Here is a 23,602-nt window from a genome sequence, read left to right on the forward strand (position 1 = left end):
TGTCACGCCCCCTGCCTCCAAAGACTTCTTCCCTGTCACGGGTGTTCATTGTGGGGAGGAGGGGGTGTAGGGAGTACCTGGCCATATAGAACGGCGGGGCCGGCATCGGCCACGCCACAAGGTATGGCGGTCGAGCCGGCCCCCTCCGTGACGATGGTGAGGGGGGGGGCGTGCCTGTCGCGTGTGTTTGCGACGCGGTGGCCGCCCCCCTCCCCCCATTGGTCTCGGACATTGGGCGTGACCCGGAAGTGATGCGAATCGCTTCCGGGTCGCGAGACGGGCGAACAGCATCACAGTGGAATAAAGGGCTGGGGAGCCCAGGAAGCCTCCTCTTGGTTCCTGGCTCCCCAGCTTGCCCCCCACGCCTCGCTAGGAGGCGGTAATATTTGTTTTCCCACCCACCATCCCCTAGAAGCTAATAGGTTGGAAAGGTTAGGTTGGTGCTTGGAATTATCTGGATAATTGTGAAAAAACAGTGTCTGTAATGCTAATTTGGTTTTTCCACAGGTCAGCTATCGTCGTATTTATGATGTATTTTGGTCAGGCGGTAAGGTCATGATTGGTGAGCAGTAAATTTAAGGTCCTTAGAGGGCGGCTCCATTCCCGAATGGTGTCGCCCAAGTGGGAGGGACAAGTGGTCTCTCCTAGAACTCCAGGGGCAGTTGGGTGCGGGGGAGGAGGGAGTCACGCTTTCTCTAGGCTGATGGGCCATCCCGCACGTGCACAGCGGCTGCAAGGGCCCCTGTATGGAGATCAGGTATAGAGCATACGGGGGTAACCGGGGGGGGGGAAGTACCCTCACGGTGAATGGGCCCTCTGCGCATGCGCACTCTGGCTGGAGGGCGTGGTTACAATTTGATAAGGCTCTGACACCAGTTAGTGACCTTGCCGTAGGCCCATTTTTTAGTAATGCAGAAAATAAAATTTGTAAAGATTGATCATGATATGTTTAGATATGGATAGGAAACCTTTGTATTAGAGTTATGTTATGGTTAGCCACTTGATATCTGTAAACTTATCATTTGTAATCTGTGTAAAGTATATTTTCTGCTATGTGTTTTTAATTACCAACTTTGTATTTATTGAAAGATGAGGTTAGCCAAAGTACACAGCTGTGCGCCTACAACCATCCTGGCCGGCAGCGAACAAAATCTAATTCCATCATACAGAAGCAGTAAAGCATAGCATAACTCATGTACCTCCCCTCCAGTTCCCTGCTGTATCCTCCATGCCCTGGGTCCTCCCCTCCCCCCCCGGACCCCACGCCTCTCTATTGTCCCAGCAGTCACTCTCCTTGAAAAGCCCTGTAGCCTTATCCCCTCTGCCGCTCCCCTACCCAACGCATCCCACCCAACGTGCCCGTCGCCCCACATCCTGTCTAAAGCCATGTTCGCACCAGTGGAGGGGTCAGACAGGGCAGATGCAACTGGTGGTGTAGTCTAGTTTCTAACGTGGGTCCCGCGGTAGGAGGCCAACAGGGCCCAGGCCCAAAGCTAGTGAGTGTCTTAACCCTGCCCAGGACAAGTATTTGTTATTCTCTACGCCAGGTCTATGCTAAGTTCATATGCCATGCCCCGGACAGCTCATGTAGTGCAGTACAGTGTTCCCCGGCAAACTCGCAGTCTTTGAAGGGATTGGACGGAGTGGCGTAGCGCCACCGTGCTTTGTCGCCAAGGCACTATCACATCGCTTAACCTCTATAAGTCCTGAAGACAGGACAAACCAAACAAACAAGGAACGGGGGAAAGTGGCGGGGGAGGGCGGCGGGGGAGGGGAAGCAGAACGCCAAGTGCCATAGTGGGGGAAAGGGGGAAAATCCGGTGGATTCAACTAGTCTCGCTTAAGCTGGGCCGGCGGTCCCCTGACGTCCCTGGTACCCCTGTGGTAATGTATGCCTGTGTGGTGGGAAGATCCGACTCTAGGGACCCTCCAATGATGAGGGTGTCAGCTCCACAGGCCGCGCGAGAATCTCGGAGCGCATCAGATTAATCTCGTCGCCGAACAGCTTTAGGGCCCGCAGTCTCGGCGGTTGCAATCGTGCATGCTCTATCCTGCCCAAGTGTTCCACCAAGGGAGTCCAGAGGGTCTTGAACCTAGTTTCCCGGAACTGGAGACGGGCTGTAAGCAGCTCCATCGCCAAGACCTGCCAGAGGCGGGCAAACCACACGTTGATGGAGGGCGGCTCCGCCTTCTTCCAGTATACCGCCACTGTTTGTTTTGCTGCGCCTAGCATGTGAAGGCTCAGGTGCCAGTCTCGGCCTGTCATTGCCCGCCGCGATGTTGGTCGGAGGCCCAAAATAATCGTGAGCGGGTCCTCCGGCAGGGGGTAGCCTAGTACCCTTTTGATGTGGCTGAGGACTTCCTTCCAATAGGTAGTCAAACTCGGACACGTCCACCAAACATGGATAAAGTCCCCCGGCGCCTGGGCGCAGCGCCAGCACAGCGGGGACACCTTAGGGAACATCTTCTGGAGTCGGACAGGGGTGTAGTACCACTGGGTCATCACCTTGTAGGCCGATTCCTGCTGGGGGATGCTACGGAAGGTTTTGGGGATATCGCTCCAGAGCCTTGCCCACTGCGCGAAGGTGATCCCGGAGCCCGAGAGGTTCTGCCATCGTACTTGGTACGGATGTAGGCCTGGACGCTGGGAATGCTGGAGCACTTTATAGACGCGGGAGACGAGGCCCCTATATGTGCCAAACGTGCGCGCTAAGTGCTCAAACGGGGTGAGAGGCCGCGTGGCCGCCTGCACCAGCGAGGAGCCCTGCACCCAGTGCCGAAGCTGTACGTATTGGAACTTGTCCCTGTCCGTCAGCCCAAATTCCCGTTGGCATTGCTGGAAGGATTTGAAGTCCCCCCCCACAAAGAGATCTCGGATCGTCCGACAGCCGCTTTCCGTCCAGTTCTCAAAGTATGGCAAGCGGCAGGCCGGCGGAAACTGTGGGTTGCGAGCTATGGGGGTGTGTGGCGAGGGGAAAGTGGTGAGGCCCCTGCGGACCGCCACCCTGTCCCAGATCTCCAAGACCGTCCTAGTGGGGACCGCCATGTACGCACTACGGTGGCGCGCCGCCCGGGGCAGCCAAGCGTGATCCCAGATCGGGCGACAGGTAACTGCCCTGTCCGTGTGGAACCAAATTTTTTCGCTTTCCCACGCCCCCCACTCCAGAACATATCGGAGGTGCGACGCCCAGTAGTAGTCCATTAAATTGGGACAGGCAAGACCACCTCTATCCCGAGGGAGCTTTAATATTTTGTTAGAGAATCGCGGTTTCTTACCTCCCCAAATAAAGGAGATCAAGTCCCGCTGTAACCCTTGGATATAATGTTCCGGTATGGGAGTCGGCAGAGTCTGAAACAGGTAGAGGATCTTTGGCAGCACGGACATCTTAATTGCATTGAGGCGACCAAGCCAGGAAAGCGGCAGTGCCTTCCAGGTGCGCAGGTCAGCTAGGACCGAGCGCCTGCACTCCGGCCAATTGGCCTGCGTCCAGGTAGCTAGGTCCGGTGTCAAGTTAAGGCCAAGGTATCTCACTGAGCCACTCGCCCATTGATATGGGGTGCATGTCTGCAGCGCCGCCACCTCCGCCTCCGGAATCGTGAGATTAAGCACCCAGGACTTAGTGTGATTAATTTTTAGCCCGGAGGCACGCTCATAGGCGTGGAGCAACGATTGCGCGGCCGGGAGCGAGGTTGAGGGCGCAGACAGCGTAAGAAGGAGATCGTCGGCAAAGAGCGCAATCTTGTGGTCGCGTCCCCGAAGGGAAATGCCCTTGACATCCGGCGACTGGCGAATGAGAATAGCCAGGGGCTCCACTACCAGGGCGAAGAGCAGGGGCGACAGGGGGCAACCCTGCCGCGTGCCCCTGCAGATGGGGAATGGCTGTGTAAGCTGGCCATTTACTCGCACCCGGGCTGCAGGGGCAGCGTATGGGGCCATGATGCGCGCTTCCATTTTAGGCCCAAGGCCTATTTTCCGTAAAACCGCTCGAAGGAACGCCCAATCTACCCGGTCGAATGCTTTTTCAGCGTCTAGGGACAACAGGCAAGCCGGGATTTCCCAATGCCTGGCCTTACCCACAATGTGGGCGATGCGACGTACATTGTCCGCACCTTGGCGTTGGTGTATGAACCCCACCTGATCCGGGTCTACGAGGCGAGGGAGGTGTGCACTGAGTCGTTTGGCGAGAATTTTGGTATACAGTTTAAGATCTGTATTCAACAGGGCTATGGGTCGATAGGACGAGCAGAGGGCGTGGTCCTTCCCCGGCTTTGGGATGAGGGCGATCTCAGCCATCGCCATGTCCGGAGAGGGCCCTCCCGAATCCGCGAATGAATTAAAGAGCCGAAGGAGGTAAGGTTGCAGCTGCGGCAGAAAGGTACGGAAGAATGCCACCGGGAGCCCATCTGGCCCAGGTGTCTTGCCTAGCGGGAGATCTCCCAGGGCGCCCGCTATTTCTTCCAGTGTAATGGGCTCCTCTAAGAGCTCGGAGTGGTGTTTACTCAGCGGCTCCAATTCGCATTCTCCCAGGGTCTCCGCGATCAATGCAGGGTCCGGCGGGTCTCTTATGTACAGGGAGGAATAGTAGTCATGAAACGCCTGGCGCTTCGCAGCTTCCGTGGTCGCCCAGGTTCCCCCTGCCCCCTGTAGCTTCGCGATATGGGCCTTGGCCGCCCTCGTACGCAACCGCCGCGCTAGTACTGTGCCCACCTTGTCTCCTCCGATGTAAAAGCGCTGTCGGAGCGCAAGGAGCGCCCGTTCCGCCTTATTCGTCCTATGTGCCCGTAGCTGTCCCCTAAGGACCGCCAGACGCCTCTTATGAGCCGCCAACGGGCGGGCCTGATCCATCTTTTCCAGCGTCTTGAGTTCGCGGGCAAGTCTGGTTTCGTACAGTTTGGCTTCCCGCGTCCGGGCGGCAGCTATAGCCGTGAGGGTGCCCCGTATCGTGGCCTTGAAGGCATCCCATAAGAGGGGTCTCCGGCAACTCGTTGTGCTCAAAGTATTCCAGTATGGCCGTCTTTATTTCCTCCCTGTCTACCGGGTCCCGTAGGGCGTGATCCGGGAACCGCCAACGGCGGGGACCTAATGCGCGAGTGAGGCGCTCATGGAGTATCACCTCCACGTGGGCATGGTCGGAGACCGAAATGCTCGAGTGCGATGCCGACATAGTGTCCGTGAGCAGGGAGTGGGAGACAAAGAGCATGTCGATGCGAGAGTAAGAGCGGTGTGCATGTGAGTAAAAGGTGTAGTCTTTCAGCCCCGGGGAGTGGTAACGCCAAACATCCACCAAGTTCAAAGCAGTAAGGGATTTTTTCACTGTGGCCGACAGGGCCCCCACTCCATGAAAGCCTCCCCCACAACGATCCAGCTCCGCGTCCCAAACCAGATTGAAGTCACCCCCCACTATGAGGTCCGAGCTCACCGGATCAAGATACTCCCGGATGGCCCCGCGCAGGAAGACGTCCTGACCCTGGTTGGGAGCGTAAAGATTACAAAGCGTGAGCCTACGGTGTCCCCGCGTTAGCTCAACCCTCAGGACCCGGCCCGCAGTGTCTCTACGCACCTGTGTGTCCCCATGGAAGAATCCCGCCCGACAAAAAATTGCGACCCCCGCTGTCTTAGTGGCCGCCGATGCCCAGAACCTATGGGGAAAGCGCGGATGAGCCATTCGACCTACATCGGCCCGTAGGAGGTGCGTCTCCTGCAGGAATACTATGTCGGCGCCCTGTTGGAGCAAATATCTCCAGATCTGATGTCGTTTGCTAGGTGAGTTGAGCCCCTTCACATTCAAAGAGACGACCTTCCAGGAGGGTACTGTAGTCATAGACATGGATCAACGAGCGCAGTTGTCCCCCCCGCTGCCCCCAACCCATCCACAAAGCCCCCCCGCCAGAGGGTTAGGAAGTAGAGAGGGAGAAAGGAAATAAAGTAGGAGCAAACAAAAGAACCAAAACCACAAAACGGCCAACATGGCCAACAAGGCCTATTCCAGTCTAGGGAGTGGCCAGGCACTGTGGCACAGGCTATCCCGGAGATGTCACTCTCCCAGGAATAGAGGTGGGGGTCCGTCGGCACTGCCGCCATTCACCAAGTCAGGAGGAGCCCCGGGCCGCCGCCCTACATCTGGAGCTGCAGCAGCGACCTCAGTGAGTAGGCCGCACTCTCTCTCCCCAAAAGGCGGCTGGTAGTCCCATAGAGAGCCACCTCGCATTCTCAAAAGGGGAGCCAGGGTTGCAAGCATGGAAGTTCACTTGGGAGCGGGCTCCTGTGATCCCACCTGCGACGAGCCGTCCTCCAGGGACCGAATGTGGCGTATGATGTCCTGCTTGTCCCTCGATGATCGACTAGCCGCAGGAGAGGGAGATCGCCCCGCCCGGCGCACCCTGGACCAACTAGGCTTGAGCGAGGCGCGAGGCCCCGCGGCACCGCGCACCGGACTGGCCGGAGGGGAGTCTGGGATCTGAAGCAGCTGCGCGGCCTCCCTGTAGGACCGCAGTACCCGCCGTCTGGACTCCCAGTGGAAGATGAGGGCGAAGGGATGTCCCCATTGATAGCGAATGTTGAGGTCTCGCAGCTTGTCCGTTACCGGCCGGAAGGCCCTCCGACGCTGGAGGGTCGTGGGGGCCAGGTCCTGGAACAGTTGGATCGTAGCTCCCTTGTACTTGATATCTGTCCTATCCCTGGTCGCCTTGATAATAGCCTCCTTCTCGACAAAGAAGTGGACCCGCGTCAGGATGTCGGGAACTAGGCCTGGTCTCCCAGGCGGACCAGAGACTCGGTGGGCCCTATCCAATGCCGGCGGAGAGGCATCATCATCCCCCCGGAGTTCATGAAGAAGGTCCGCCACAAATGTCATAATATCCGCCCTCTCCGCTCCAATCGGGACGCCTCGAATGCGGATGTTGTTGCGGCGCCCCCTATTTTCCAGGTCCTCCTGCCTGATCTGCAGCTCGACATTCTGCTCCTCCAGGGCCGCTATTCGCTGCCAAAGGCGCTCCTGGTCCTCCGTGCGAGCGTCCAGGGTCTTCTCCATATCGTCTACCCTGTCCCCGAGCTCTCCCACGTCTCTCCGGAGCTCCTTGACGCAGGCCTGGACCTCTGTGCGCAGCGAGCCTATTTCAGACTTGAGGTCCTGCATGAAGAGCGCCATAAAGGACTGCGTCACCGGCTCCGCCGACGCTCCAGCCCCCAGCGCCTGCGAGCCCGTCGGCGCCCCTCCAGGCTTATTCCAAAGGTCCTTCACCGTGGCGTCTTTCGTGGGCGCCGATGATTCTTTTTCCGGCTTGGTGCGCGTCATTGTGCAGTCCCACGTCGCCTCCACAGGAGGACCCCAGCCGCAGATCGGGCAGTCAACTCAGGGCCACCACCCGGGGGGTCAGCCAGCGTCCAAGGGCGCACAAGCCAGTCTGCGTAGTGTCCAACGTAAGGCTGCCCCACACTCCAGGCTGCACGCCCTGGTCACAGCGCCGCAGTGTAGGCGTTCCGGGGGCAGCGGTGGACCAGGGCACCGAGGTCCACACCGACACAGCCCGCCCTCGGGGCCCGGACGCTTCCAGTCCCCAGGCCCACCAGGGTCCGACCCGGGGCCTCCCCCGCCCTCGCAGGCAGCGAACGGCACAGTTTCAGCAGGACATGGGGGCGCGCCGTCTCCGCAGCGGCCCTTCCGCGCCTCCAGGGAGTTCCAATGTACCCCCACAATGCGCCAACACAGACCGTTCAATAGGCAGGGGCAAGCAGTATGTCCACGCAGGGGGGGCCCAACGGCCAAGAAGTCCCGCTGTCCCAGGCCCCGCTAACGCCACACAGTTCAGCCCCACTCCTCACTAGCGTCCAGCAGGGGAGGTGATCCAGCAGCCGGGGACACCACCAGTGCCCAGCGGAACCCCCGGGTCTCCCCCAACTCCGGGCGAAGGCACGCCCCGTCAGACAGGCCCGGAACGCGGTCAGGGGTCAGCAGCCACCAGTCTGACGTTCGGGCACACGGCCACTACCCAAGAGAATCAGCCAGCCAGGCCGCCCCTGGTCCGGGGCTCCAGTTCAGGGCCGCAGGGAGAGCCCCCGCACTGGGTCTCCGGGCGCCTCCACAGTAGTCGCCGCCCCCTCGCAGACAGCACTCTCAGGGGTTCTCCAGAGGTCGGGCCCACCTCCGCCAGGGCGCCGCACGCCACCGCAGTCAATCCTCCCCCGCAGGCGTCCGAGCGAGCTGCTACTCGGGCCGATGCCGCCCGCCGACCTCCTCACCTCAGGTTAAGTCGTCCTCGTCTCCAGCTCTCGACTGCAGGGGCCGCAGCGTCGGAGGCCCAGGGGCACAAAATGGCGGACTCGCCACCGGAGCAGCCCCTCCAGCGCCTCCTCCTCCAGCCAGTTCCAGGGAGCCTCGGCCCCCGCTCCCAGACGCCTCCGATCTCCCCCAAAATGACCAGGCAGCGCCTCCGGCGGGTTCGGGCACCCAGGCAGCCCGCGGGAACCCTCCGCCGCCCTCCGATGCGGGATGCCCAAGATGGCGGCCGCCTCCTCTGCGCCCGGGGTCTCTCCCCTGTCCGGCCTCCGGTGCTTCCAGCTGCACTCTCCGGGCTCACCACGACCTCCAGCGGCAGACCTATCCGTTCCCCTGGCCTCTCGCCCCCAAAGGAGACCGTGTACCGGCCGCCAAATCGCTGTGGGAAGCTCGTTTACCCAGCGGCAGCCCGGAGCTCCAACAGCCCACGTCTTACTCCATGAACGGCTTGGCCACGCCCCCCTGCTATGTGTTTTTAAAATTAATTTTTAATGTTTATTAATTTTGTATAATAAATACGGCTGGGGGGTGTCACGCCCCCTGCCTCCAAAGACTTCTTCCCTGTCACGGGTTTTCATTGTGGGGAGGAGGGGGTGTAGGGAGTACCTCGCCATACAAATAACTGTTGTTGTGCTCGTCTCTAAATTGAATAAACACTGCTACCAAGTGGCAGCCCATCATAAGAGTTGGTGTTGGGAATTAAGTGCTGGTGGCGAGCACCGGAAACCCCTAGCTCAAATTTAGCACTGCATGATTATTTGGCAAAATAAAAATAAGTAAGTGTAAGAGCCAAAGCTTTTCTTAGGAGCTCGCTGCCAATGTTGCCAAATGTCAGGGTCACTAAATTCCAAATTTTAGTTGCACCTTGTGCCTGTTCCTCCCCCACTCCCTCCTTTCTTTTAGCTTTCACATGCAGGTTCTTTTTCATCCAAGTAATTTCCCTTTGCCATGGTTTTCCTACGTTTCTCTTCCGTCTTCCTTCTCCTTCCCCCGCCTTTCTGCCCTGGGTCAAAAGTGTGATTATGAAAAATAAGTCCCAGACCCCAAAAACGAGTTCCTGTGCCCACAACCTGCACCCGCCGGCAAAGCTGTGGCTATACAACACATGTCCACTGACACAACCGTGTTTCACACTTTCAGTTCAGTCTGAAACGTCTTTTTGGAAAAAACAGAGCTCACCGACAATGGGATCCCCCATCCATCAGCAATAGAGCATAGTACGTCAGAAATGCAGCAGGGCTTCTGATAAAATTCAGAGCTTTGATATATATCCTACTACACAGTCAGTTTCAGTATTGATCACAGGACAAAATGTTCATCAAGAAAACAAGCAGGTGGCTACCTGTGCTCAAGAGAGTGGAAATCCTTCACGAGTAACACAAAAACATACAGTATTGGCTGAGCAGGCTAGTTTTCAAACTTTTACGTCTTAGGTGGCAGGACACAGTGCATCTAACACTTACACTAAAACAGGCGAATGCCCTTAAATTCCTCCACAATTCAGTGCGAAATGTTTAGGGCTGGTCTATAATGTCAATGATGTAGCCCACCCTCCTACATGCCCCCAGTGACAAGCCACAAGTAAAGGCACTGTCCCTTTCAGTTCCAAGGAAGACAATTAAGACATTGCATCTGGCTCAGTAAATAGAAAGGGGCTCCCAATACAATATCTGATTGTGTGTCTCACTGTTGGTGTGTGGGAGTGTTTGTGTGGACTTATATATAAAAGCTCGCTGCTGAGAAATGCGGTGCTCTAAACGTCACCTCTGGAATCCTAAGTCCAATTCACCTTTCCAACCTTATGAGGTTGGTTAAGTTAAGAGCCATTACATTTGTCAATAGTAACATCTGTTGTTTACCGTGCTTAGAAAAGGCACATGTGTAGTATGAAAGTAATCACCAGGTATAAACCTCTGTCACAACATGATAGCAGATCGTTTTGTTAGTCCCATGTACAGGGACTTAGCTGAGTACATCCAAGTGCCTCACACTAACGTACAAGTAGAGGAAAATAAGTCACTCCAAAACTCATCACTGCCCCACAACAATTATTTAGAGCAGAGCTTTCCAAACTAAAGAAAACTGAGAAATTACAAGTTAAGGTTCTACCACCTTCTAAACTACCTAGCCCGGCCTACTAACTCAACCTTAGATTTCACTCCCGTATACACTCCCAAAAATATCAAACACAAATAAAAAAAATCCTCATACCTCATAAAACAATATTACTTAAAACAAATAGCAAAAAAACTTTAAGTAGACACCAACATGACACCATAATAACCCACAAACCTTATAATTTAGAAAATAATTCATATTAATATTATAGTTCTATGCATACACCAGTGTATATACAATTCTTATAATTCAGTAATGAATACACATTCATGTCATAGCTCTAGCCATACACCATCATATAGAAATCTTACAATTCAACAAAGAACACAGGTTCATGTCATAGTTCTAAAGATTCACCATACGATTATATACCAACCCTATAATTCGGCATGTGATCCTAGAAGCTTGTCCCAGTGATACCCTACCTGACTCCATCTGAATCCTGACAGAAGACTCAACCTGTGCCAGTACTCAGGGGAAAGGGGAAGTGGATAAAAGAAGAGACAATGTCCTCTCCTACTCGAATTCTTCCGAGCATACGTACTTCACAATAGTTCCTTCTCTGGTCGCTACGGACATTCAATATGTCTGTGTGTGTCTAACAAATCGAAAAGAAATGGATAAGTAGAAGGTGCTTCTGAGACAAGTCTAAAAAACAATCCTGTTTACCTCCCCTGAATTCAGCTCACCATAGACTCTTTCCCACTTAAGACTTAGGTGTTTAGGAAAACAGTATATACTTATGATGATCCCTTGAAAAAACAAACAATACCGTCACTGGGTAACTCTGTGAAAATGCAGTAACATTAGTGACTTCCCTTATTGGAATCCTTCTATTAACTCTTTAACCACAGAGGAATGGCCTTAAACCGTGCGAAGGATCCAGGGAATTATACCATAATTCCCTATGTACTCCCAATAGTGAAATAGTATTGGAAATTTCATTAGAGCTCCAAATGTCCCAAAAAAGAATCTTTAGAACAACAGTCTTGCAAAAAGGCACTTTTCTCTTTCTCATAAAGTGCGCCCTTCTAGTTTCAGGAACTTTAACAAAACATCAGAAGTGATGATGCTCAAGAACAGATATCCATTACTCTAAGTCCTTCTTCATATCACATTTGTACATTGCACCTTACCAATTAGTAGCAACAGTCCACTGTTGGTAAGTGTTTTACTTTCTATTGCAGGTCCCCAAGGTCCATCTGCAGAGCGATGATGCCGATGAACAAATGTGCAAGAACCAGGGCTCCCTAAGAGGCAGGAGACTATGAGGTATTGAAAACTAGCAAGCACCAGGGCCCGAGTTAGGCTGACAGTGAGACAACAGACGAGAAGACAGAATTTTAACAGACATATATCAGCATGGCCAGTAAGAACAAGTTAGTTTTCCATATGGCACTCATAGCATCTCGCGTCCCCGCTCGCCCCTTTCAGCTCTTTACCGACTCGCAATGGAGCTTGCCTATGCCGATGCCGAAATAACGGAATAGATGCTTACCCAGGGGGGGGGGGGGCATCTACATCTACGAAGCGGATTTTGGCAGCCTCGCATCATTTCTGCTCTCGCCTGCTTGCTTTGTTGGTTGCTGGATTGGGGCTGTAGATGCTCATCTGGAGCGGCAGGCTTTGGCGGGCTGCGAGGAGAGCCTGCTGGAGAGGCTTGGTCCTGTGCTCCTGCAGTGACGGCTCGGATTCTTGCTCCTGGGTGTCTGGAATCTATTGGTCACGTCTGGATATGTCGCCACCGAAAGGTGCAACGAAAGGCATTCGGGCTGCCCGCCTGGCTGGGACACAATCTTCTTTGCAGTCTGAGGTTAATACGGAATGCAGGGTAAAAACTTCACTGTCTAAGAATCTAAAGTACGGCAATATGACTTTTGGAAGGAGGTAAGGCGGCGGAGCTATTAGAGGAGGGCGAGCTTCGTGCTGCGACGGCGGACACTATAGCTCTTGCAGCGCTACTTAGTAGCCCCGAAGCAAGGACTGAAAGTGAAATTAATGGCGAAGGCAGAATACTATCTAAAGGCTCCCTGGTAGAATAAGAGCTTTATTCTAACTCAGCGCAGAAGGCGGGTCTGGAATTACAAAATGGTGAAGCGCATATTAATGATGGAGAGCAATTAGTTTCTGGTGATAACCGGGGCAGTAACAATGTGAGCAATAGTGAGAACAACTGTGCTACCCCTCAGGATATAATTCAATTCTGTGTGGTTTTTACCCCTGAAAATAACCAGTCAGATCAGCCCAGTAATATTAATCAAATCGATCTAGCAGACCAGGGAAATCTGGCTAGTGTTTCTGAGCGACTCCAGAGGACAGCCGATAAACACCAGATAAGCGCTAAAACTTTTTGTTCAGAAAGGGAGCCAACATCAATAACGGAGAAGCAACCGGAGTCACATAATACGCTAAATATATCGACTTCTAGCCAAAAGAGAAAAGGCAGGGCTACTAAAAACACTGACAGTCGTAGGAGATACTCCTCTGGTTGTCAGGGGGGGCTGCACATGTTAGTGGGGGCTCCCGGCGGGGAATGGAAAATAGGCAATTAAGGAAATGGGTACAAGCCAAGGGGGATGTTAGAGCTATGATCTCACGGCTGTCTGCTACTGGTTTAATAAAGCCCCAAGACGTGGCAAGCACGATAACTGCCAAAAACAGGGCAGTTAGAGCGCCCAGCGGGGGTCAAGACATCTTACCCCATTCAGCAGAGTTATGTGTGGAGGAGACTAGCAATGCACAGATAACTTCAGGCACAGAGTGAATAGAGTCAAGTGGTGATCTGGGTACGGGGAGGGAGCCCTCGTTAGCTGTAATACTGCCAGTATTACAGGAGCAACGCGGAGAGGCACAACTACATCATGCACAGGTTAGAGTGGACTATCTAAGTATAAAGGAGTCACTTGACGAGGTTACAAATATAGTCGCTAATATTTCTAAGGATGTTATGGAGCTGCAGGGTAAAGTCGCTGAAGTAGAGGAGACAGTAACAACAGTGGCGCAGACTGCTCAGTCACATCAACAACAAATTCATACCTGCCTAGCTAAGATCGAGAATTTGGAAAACAGGCAGAGGCGTAACAACCTAAGGCTGTTTGGGGTACCAGAGGGAAAAGAAGATTCGGACCCCCGAGGTTATGTTGTTCGTCTTCTACAGAAAGCTTTTCCTGATTTGTCAGACTGGGATTGGGATTGTCAAGTCCAAAGAGCACATGGACTCCCTCTTACCATACAAAGAGACAATGCCCGATATCCTTGTCCTATTTTGTTTTTTTAGGGAATTTTCTGTTGAGACAGGCACTGTCCTTTAAGGCGCGCCCTAATGCCCCGGTGGATGTGGATTCATTATCAATATTTTTTCGGTCAGATCTAAGCCGGTCAACTATGGAACGTAGATGGAAGCTGAGGCAATTAATTGATCCATTTAAAGCTGCTGGGGCCCAGGCGTTTCTCCAAGAACCGGCTAAATTGAAAGATGGGAAACCACTTTTTTTTTTTCGGACGTAGAGGCTAAACTGATGCTTACAAAGTGGCAGACTGTATAATTGGATAATGAATATCTATAGGTTGTATCTGCTGTTATGTTTCTACATAATGGGTCAATGGGTGGCTGGGTGCTGCATAGGATACTATGAGTATTGAATTATGGGTGATTTTTGTTTGGTTTCTTCCCTTCTTCCCCCCCCCTTTTTTTTTTTTAGGGGTAAGCCTATAAAATACCTTGATGCTTGTTGGAGGAGGGTTTGGGGGGGGGGGGGTGGGCCTGGGGACGTCGAGATATTAGCTGCCTTCGCCAGCGGCAGCTGTTTGGTGGGGGGGTGATTCCTCCTGTTGGAAACTGGAGGATGGCCTTGGAGAAGGCAGGTGAGGGTGTTGTAAGAGGGGTTGGGGTATTAAAAAGGTGGGGGAAAAAGACAAAAAGAAGAGGGGCTGTTAAATTTAAGGCTGGGGAGAACAATAGTGATTGCTACGCTGTTATTATGTTTTGGTGGATATTATTAAATAAATATGGCATTAATTAGGTGTTTAGCTTGGAATGTAGCCGGATTAAATGGAAGATCTAAAAGACAATTAGTTAGAGAAGAGCTTAAGGTATATAAACCCCAGTTAGTCTTTTTGTCAGAAACACATTTGGCCTATAAGGATCGGCGTCTTCTGGATCAGCTTGGGCTTGAAGTAGTGGTATGTCCTTCTCAAAATACATCGATTAGGGGGGCCGCTATTTTAGTATCAAAAACGTTTGGGTGTCAAGTTCATAAAACTTTAGCAGATCAGAGGAGTAGATGGGCTATTGCTCAAATAGAAATCAACTGTGCTAGGTATGTTTTCTGTGTTTTATACGGGCCAAATATATATGATCCAACTATATTTGATAATATTTGTTTAGAGCTAGCGGGATGGCAGGGGGAAATGGTATTGAGGGGGGATTTTAATTGTGTTATCTCTTATGGGGTAGACTCCACTAGTAAACCGCTGGTTCCAAGAATGTTGAAGGTGAGAGCTTCCATTCTGGAACTGGTGAGATTATACTCTCTGCAGGATGCATGGCGGACCCTATATCTAAACAAACCAGGCTATACGTATTACTCAACACCACATCGTCAGTATTCAAGAATCGATATGGCCTGGGTTTCAGATACTTTATTGCCACAAGCAGACATGGAGATTTGCCCCAAGATCACGTCTGACCATAACCCCATTATTTTTTCGTTTCAAACAAAAGCGTCCACTAAAAGTGCTCGACTATTTACGTTTCCTAGGCACTTGATAACAAGTGTGGAATTTGGGATCTTTATTGGCAAACAAATCTCTGATTATCTTATAGACAATACAGGCTCAACTTTGCTTTTGACTGTATGGGATGCTATGAAAGCATATATAAGGGGAGCCATTCAGCAATTTATTTACCAACAGAATAGGGAATGAATGGCCAAGTTAAAGATGCTTATCAAAAACTTATAATATGCGAATTACAACACGCTGATGCAGTCCAATATCAGCGGATAGAACTAGACCATTTGTATCGAATGCTTCTGGAGCAGAGGGCTGTTATAAATAGTGTCTTAACGGAAAAAGTAGCAGCCTGTTTTGTTAAACATAAGACACTACAATATGAATTTGGCGATAGAATTGGGAAAGTCTTGGCTCATCAACTTAGAGATAGCCAGCTTAAAACTAAAATCAAGGCCATAAAGGGCGAGGGTGGCACCCTTTTTAGGGAACCTAGCGAGATAGCCAATCAATTTTCTATTTTTTATCAAGAATTATACTCTCCGGAGGCAGGGCAGGATACGGCTGCTATGATGAATTATCTGCATCAGAGTAATTTACCGACTTTGACGGAGGAGGACTCCCTTTTTTTAGAGCAGGAGGTTACAGTAGAGGAGGTTTTAGAGGCAATAGGGGGGTTTTCACTGGGGAAAGCTGCAGGTGATGATGCACTTCTGGCAGAGTTCTATAAGCATTTTAAAAATCTTCTGGCTCCGGTATTGCGAGATGTTATCTCTCAAATTGGGAGGACAGGACAGGTACCTGATTCATGGAATATCACTAATATAATTTTCTTTTTAAAGAAGGATAAAGATCCGGAAGAACGTGCTTCGTACCACCCAATTTCTTTAATCAATGCAGATGCAAAAGTGTTTGCCAAGATTTTGGCCACCCGGTTAGCACCGATGATGGCCAAGCTGGTTTCCCCCCAGCAGCATGGGTTCATTTCTGGGAGAGATACAACTGCCCATATTAATACGGCAATAGCCGCCTTTGATGCTGCGGGGAAATTGAAAATACAACTGGCCATGGTATTATTGGATGCAGAAAAAGCATTTGACCGGGTGGCCTGGGACTATCTTTGGGCAACACTTACAGCATTTGGAATTAAAGAAAAATTTTGAAAGCTAGTAGCAGCTATGTACAGGGATCCGAAGGCCAAGCTACTATATTCTAATATCCAAACCATTCCTTTTCCTATTAGGCGCAGTACGAGGCAGGGCTGTCCCCTCTCTCCGCTCTTATTTGCTCTATATATCGAGCCATTTATTCGAACATGTTTGGCTAACAACGCGATCCTACCACTGAATATTGAACATCGCTCTCTTAAGCTAACGGCATATGCCGATGATATAGCTATGTTTACGGAAAAACCAAAGGATGCTATAGAACATATAGATAAGGAGGCAAAACAGTTTGGGCGCTTCTCCGGATACAAGCTAAATCGGAATAAAACTCAAGTTTTGTTAAATTTCCAACCAGAGGATGTAGTTGAAGGGACGTGTGAGAAGGCTATTTACTTGGGGGTACAAATGTCTTCCAAAATTGAGCTAATATATTCTCTAAACTATGTTTTTTTATTGAATAAAGTTAAAAAACAATTGAAGTTGTGGCATAAACTTCCGCTGAGTATTTTGGGTAGATGTAATGTCATTAAAATGAAGGTTCTCGGGAGGAGCTTAGCGCGTGATCAAGATGGCCGCGTGAGCCTAGAGCTCCCGAGACCCTCGCTCCCTCCGGCATCTATCCTGTCTATTATCCTGTACTTGATGCCCGGACTATTGGAGAGGATCTGCTGCTGAGGCGGGAACCGTTGTCCGGGTCGAAATCGCCCACCGGAGACCGAAGTTATACTGCCTGGAAGTTTGGGGCCTAATCCCCGCGCGGTGCCCGGGACTTGCGTTGGCACAGTGCCCGTGCCCTAATTGAACAACAGCGGCCTGGTCGGGGAGGAGTCGTCGGAGGTGGAGGGGACTTCACTTTCACTTTCGATTTCGCCTTCCAGTCTCCAGGGCGCCCGGGACGGGGCGTGCGCGGCGCCAGCCACTGGTTGCATGCCCATTTACCCTGTACGGGCCAGGAGATTGTCTACACGGCAGATTGAGATGTCGACCAGGTCGGACGCCGAAAAGCTGAAGCCCAAGAACACCAGGCGGGGCACCTCCACCCAGACTAATACCATGGACCGCTATGCCCATCAGAGGGGGTCCCCGGGCGAATCGGGCCCGACGTCGGAGGCCTCGAAGGACGCGGCGTCCCCCTCCACAGAATTAACCCTGCAGGATATCATGGGGGCCATCGAAGGGATGAAGTCCTCGATTGGGCAGCAATTTGAGACCCTGGCACAAAAAGTAGATGCCATATCGATAGATGTCAACCTGGTTCGGCCGACCTCGGCAAAACTAATGAGCGGGTTCAGTCCTTGGACCTCAAGACTGCCGGCCTCCTGGGCGATGTCTCCGGCCTCCAGCAGGAAGTCCGTACTCTCCGGGCAGCAAATGATCACTTCGCCCGCCGGTTGGAGGACTTCGAAGGCCGTGCTAGGCGCAACAACGTCCGCATCATTGGGGTCCCGGAAAATTCGGAGGAGCAGTCGGTGGACCTGTTCGTGGAGGACCTGGTGGTGAACCATCTGGCACCCAAAGGCCTTAGCAAGTTCTTCACCGTCGAACGGGCCCATAGAGTTCCTGGCGGGAGGCCCAAGGTGGGGGCCCCACCAAGGCCGATTGTTGCCCGGATCTTTAATTTCAGGGATCGAGATGCCATATTACAAGCATCGCGGATGGCCGGCCCGCTGCCATTCCAGAACACTACTGTAAGCTTTTATCCGGACTTCACTCAGATGGTGCAAAAGCAGCGGCAAGGCTTCATGGCGGTCAAGAGAAGACTGCGTGAGATGGGACTAAAATATGCCATGCTCTTTCCTGCAAGGTTGCGGGTGGTGTTCGAAGAGCGAACTTTCTTTTTTGAGGCACCCGACATGGTCGGAGACTGGTTGGACACTCTGCCCCAAGGGCGGCATGGCGTGGAACGCTCTGGTGGCGCTGATGGTGCTGGTGACGAACATTGACCCGGGACTTAAGTACCACGACTCCGATCCCTCCGGGAGGTTGACAGTCCGGGGGGTGGCGGGGGCGGTAGGGGAGCTTTTCCTCCTCTGGGGTTCTTTCCGTAGACTAGTTTTATAAGGGGCGACAGGCACACTGCAAGTTGGGGGGCACTTTAGAGCTTACGCAGGGGTGCAGGGTGGGGGGTGGGTGGGGTTTGTTGTTGGGGTTGTTGTTGTTTTTGGTTCTGCAAGGCGTCATGATGCAAGCTCCTGTGGTTCGGGTCGGGTTCCACGTGGGTGGTGGTGGTCTCCTTACATGCTGGGATGGGGGGTAGGGGCCTCAAAATACTCAGTTGGAATGTGAATGGCCTGGGGGATCGTATTAAGCGTGGGATTGTACTGCAATTTCTGAAGAGATGTGCCCCTGATATTGTCCTCTTGCAAGAAACGCACTTGATTGGCAACACGTGCCATGCACTCAATCGTAAAGGCTATAAGTTTGTTGCGCATTCCGGATTCACCTCGGGTTCCAGAGGGGCGGGAATACTAGTCAGGTCCTCTCTCCCATTTGAGGTTGACTCTACTACTGTAGACGATAGGGGGCGCTTCGCGGCAGTAGCGGGACGGTGGGAGGGCAGGACGCTGGTTCTGGTGTCGGTTTATGTCCCCCCTGCATTGCAGCCCACTACCCTAGCGGACTTAGAGAGAACATTACTGGGTCTCCCAGAGGGCGTGTTGGTGGTGGGTGGTGACTTTAATGCGGTCGGCTCAGGCCTGCTTGACAGGCACCCGCAGAGGATTTCGGGGGGGGCTCAGAAGTGGCTTCCTGATTTCATAGACACCCTAGGGCTGGTTGATTGTTGGAGAATGTTGCATCCCACACAACGGCAGTACACTTTCCACTCAGGTGCGCATGGCAGTCTCTCCAGAATTGATTATGTCCTTACTTTGGCCGCGCACGCTTCTAGTGTCTCTGAGGCCAGGCACATGGCACGAGGCATTTCTGACCATTCTCCGGTGTGGATCTGTATGGATGTTGCCAGAGGAGTGGGTGGTAGGGTGGCCCCAATTAACCCGTGGCATCTCAGAGACCCTGTGACTCGTAGTGCGGTACTTAAGGCGATCGACCGTTATTTTCAAGAAAACCTCGGTTCGGTCACGTCGGCGGTGTCCTTGTGGGAAGCATTCAAAACCGTGATTCGGGGTGAGGCCCTCTCCTTGATTACAGCGGCCAAGCGTCGGAGGGACGCGGAGGTCGCCCAGCTTGAGGCGGAGATCGCAGACCTAGGGCTGGCCCTGGAGGGTGAGGTCACGGAGGAGGCGCTGCACGAATTGAGCCTTAAGCAATCGGAGTACAGGGCCCTCGTGACTGACGCAGCCAAGGCTCTGAGTAGGGAACAGCGGGGCCGTCTGTACGACGTCGGGGACAAGGCCGGTAAATTGATCGCGTGGCTGGACAAGAAGGAGAGGGTCAATCGAGTGGTGCCGGACCTAGTGACGGAGGCTGGCGTCCTGGTCACGGAGCCGGAGGACATAGTCCAGTGCTTTACGGATTACTTCCGCACAGTCTATACATCCGTGTCGGACAGGCCTGTGGAGGACTCATGTGCACTCCTGCGCGATCTCGCCCTGCCATGCCTCTCCGACGTGGACAGGGACGACCTTGATGGCGACATCACGGTCGATGAGATCGCGGGGGCGATCCGTTCTTTGCGTCCGGGCAAGGCCTCGGGTCCGAATGGCCTGCCCATTGAGCTCTACAAACTCCAGCCGGACAAGATCGCTCCGCATCTACGAGCCATGTTTGTGGAGGCGCGGGCGACGGGTTCCCTCCCGCTCGACCAGCGCCTGGCAACGATCGTGGTCATCCATAAAGATGGCAAGCCTAGAGACAGGTGCAGTTCATACCGGCCGATCTCGCTCCTTAACGCTGAGCCTAAGATCCTTGCTAAAATCCTCGCAAACCGGCTAGTCAGGGTGATCGGTGACCTGATCCACCCCGACCAATCTGGATTCATCCCACATCGGAATACTGCGTTGAATCTTAGGCGCATTCATGGTGTGATCGCAAGGGTCGGGACGATGCGGGAACCGGCCGTGGTGGCGGCGCTCGACGCAACGATGGCATTCGACACGGTTGAGTGGGCATATTTGTGGGCCGCGCTCGCGAAGTTCGGCTTCGGGCCCGGATTTGTGGGTTGGGTGAGGCTTTTATACGCAGGACCTCTCGCCAAAGTTGCGGTTAACGGGAGGGCCTCCAATCCCTTCGACTTGGGAAGGGGTACCAGGCAGGGTTGTCCCCTCTCGCCGCTGTTGTTCGCTCTCGCCCTTGAGCCGCTAGCGGCATGGATACGGTGGCACCCAGACGTGAGGGGGATTCGCTGGTCCCCCGACCACGAGGACCGCATTTCCCTCTATGCCGACGACATTCTGCTCTATCTTACCTCACCCCGGAAGTCCCTTATAGTTGTCTGCGACATCTTGACTTCCTTCGGGAGGAACTCGGGGCTCACCATCAACTGGGGTAAGTCATATCTGTACGCCCTGTGTGGAGACGCTCCGGTTCCCCCGCGGAATTGCCCGATCCAGATCGCCCGGGAGGGCTTTCAGTATCTTGGGATCTATATTTCAGCCGACCCCACGGTACGGTATGAGCGAAACCTGCTCCCTCCGTTGGCGCGCCTGCGGCGGGACGTGGCAGGCTGGAGGCGGCTGCCGCTTTCCCTCCTCGGTCGTGCGGCGCTCTTTAAAATGATGTCGCTTCCCCGCTTTCTCTACGCCCTGCAGAACACCCAGGAGCTGGTCCCGGCCAGTTACTTTCGGGAGGTTGAGAGTCTACAGCGTTCGCTGCTGTGGGACGGCCGCCCGCGTATAGCGATAGCAAAACTAACTCTCCCTTGGTATGACGGTGGTATCGCGCTTCCCGACATCCGGAGATACTATTGGGCCTCCCAACTGAGCGCAGTCAACCACGGAGTCTACGGTCCTGCGCTTAGCCCCGGCTTCGCTATGGACCGGTGGTTGTTGCGGGGTGGTGGCTACTATAGAGCACTTTATTCAAGGGCCCCGGCTGGATCCCTCACGGGGCCGACCGGGGTGGCGGTGCACGTGTGGAAGGCAGTCACGAACTCCCTGGGGTGGAAGGATAGACTCACACTGGCCACTCCGCTGTTTGACTCGGACATGCTGGGGAAACTCTGGAACTCTAAGGGTTTCGACAAATGGGACCTGATTGGTATCTCCAGGGTGGGGGACATGCTGGCCAAGGGGCGGATTAAGTCGTTTACAGAGCTGCAGACGGAATATGCGCTAGAGGGCACGGAATACTTCCGGTACGCGCAGGTACGTCATGCGCTGCGGTCGGTCCTCGTTGAGGGGGAGAAGGTGCCTGAATCCTCTCCGTTGGAGGACCGGATCTTGGATGGCCATGTGCCGGAGAGCACAATCTCTCTCATTTACAAGAAGCTGGTGAACGTCCGTACCGATCTCCTCCTGGGGGTGCGGGACCAGTGGACTAGAGACGGTCTTGAGCTGGACGATGAGGACTGGCAGTGCGCTGTCTCCTCCCCGAAAGAGGTTGCCATCCCCGCCAGGCTGCGGCTGGTCCAGCTTAAGATACTCCACAGAGTCTATGTCACTGGTCCCCGGTTGGTCCACATGGGTTTCTCCGAGGACGGGCTGTGTAAGAGGGGCTGCGGGATGGTGGGCACCTTTCTGCACATTATATGGGAGTGTGGTGTGATTGCGGAATTGTGGAAGCAGATTCATGTTGTGATGCAGGAGGTCACGGGTATTGTGTTGCACTCAGAGGCGAGGCGCTGTCTCTTGAACGTGTGGGGCCCTACAGACTACGATGCTGCGCAGACTCAATGGGTGACCCTTGGTAATATGGTGGCCAAGCGGGATATTGCGCGATTGTGGGGATCCCCTAGCCCGCCCACCCTGGATGCATGGAAGGATAACATGGACTGGTGCATGTTTCGGGAGAAAACAGTGTATTGTGCACGGGGGAGGCCCAAGAAATGGCACAAGGTGTGGGGGGGGTGGAACCAGTATAGGGGGTACATCTGCCTGCCTCCTGCCGCTGACCCACCAGAGGAGCACCTTTCCCCCTAGCCCCACATCCGACTTGAGTTTTGCGGATGAAATCTGATAGAAAGTTAGTGCCTCTGCCTCTCCCTCCCCTCCACACTTGAGGGCTGATCTGATGGTGGATATGGGGCCGCATCTTCGGTGGGATCTGGCGCGAACACATGACGTATATTGCCTTGCTTGTTATGTTTTTCTTAAAAATTGAAACCTTTTTCTCTCCTGCATGACAGCTGTAGAAGACTACATATGTTGATTGACGAGCTGCCGAACCTCCGGGTTGTCGGCTGAATAGCTGTGTATCTGAAATATCCGAATAAAGGTTTTTAAAAAAAAAAAAAAAAAAAAAAAAAAAAAAATGAAGGTTCTCCCTAAATTTCTTTATCTTTTTAGGTCTATTCCGTTGCGTATCCCGAATGTTTTTTTAGGAAGTTAGATGGCATTCTTAGTAGTTTTATTTGGGGGTATCGGAAGGCAAGAAGGGCGATAGGATTAATGAAACTTCCATATAATCAGGGGGGGTTAGACCTTCCTGATTTTAAACTTTATTTTCTTTCAGCTTTTGTTACCCGTTTGCGGAGCCTTCTGAATCCTGAATCATCGGAGGCTTGGCATTGGTTGGTTTTGGGTGCTGAGAGCAAGATGTTCCTTTATCGTATTAATGATCCCAACTATTTTAAACGTGTACGTTTTAAGACTATACGCGACTCTATAGATATTTGGCAAAATATTGAAACCAGACTTTCTCTCCCCCTAATGCATGATAAACTTCCTATGTGGGGCAATCCAATGCTTCCCGGCACTTATCAGGATAGTATAGCCCATCTCTGGGCCAAATATGGGGTACATTCTCTGGGACAATTGTTTGATTGTATCGGTATGAAGTCATTTGAGAATCTTGGAGTAACATTTAGTATTCCACAATGTTTCTTTTCTAAATATTTACAGATCAGGGACCATCTGGTTAGGAAGTTAGAAATACGGACGGTTAGCCGGGCTAGTATGTGGGAACTTATCTATGGACAGAGTCAACAAGCAATTATTAGTAAGGCATATCAAATGCTGTGTCAAAATAGGGCAGATGGGTGTGAGAAATTGGCTCTCCTGAAGCATAGATCTGTCTGGGGAATGTTGGAATAGAATAGTTTTAAGATATCTTGCTCTTACGTAAAGAAACTAAAATTAAAAAAGACATTATTCAAAATCAAATATAATTAATCTTTGACAAAGAAGCTTAGAAAAGAATGCCAGAGTGTAAATTTGATGTTATATTTGGATATGCCATATGATTTTAATTCTT

The sequence above is a fragment of the Triturus cristatus genome, chromosome 8 (assembly GCF_964204655.1).
Source record: "Triturus cristatus chromosome 8, aTriCri1.1, whole genome shotgun sequence".
Taxonomy (NCBI): Eukaryota; Metazoa; Chordata; class Amphibia; order Caudata; family Salamandridae; genus Triturus; species Triturus cristatus.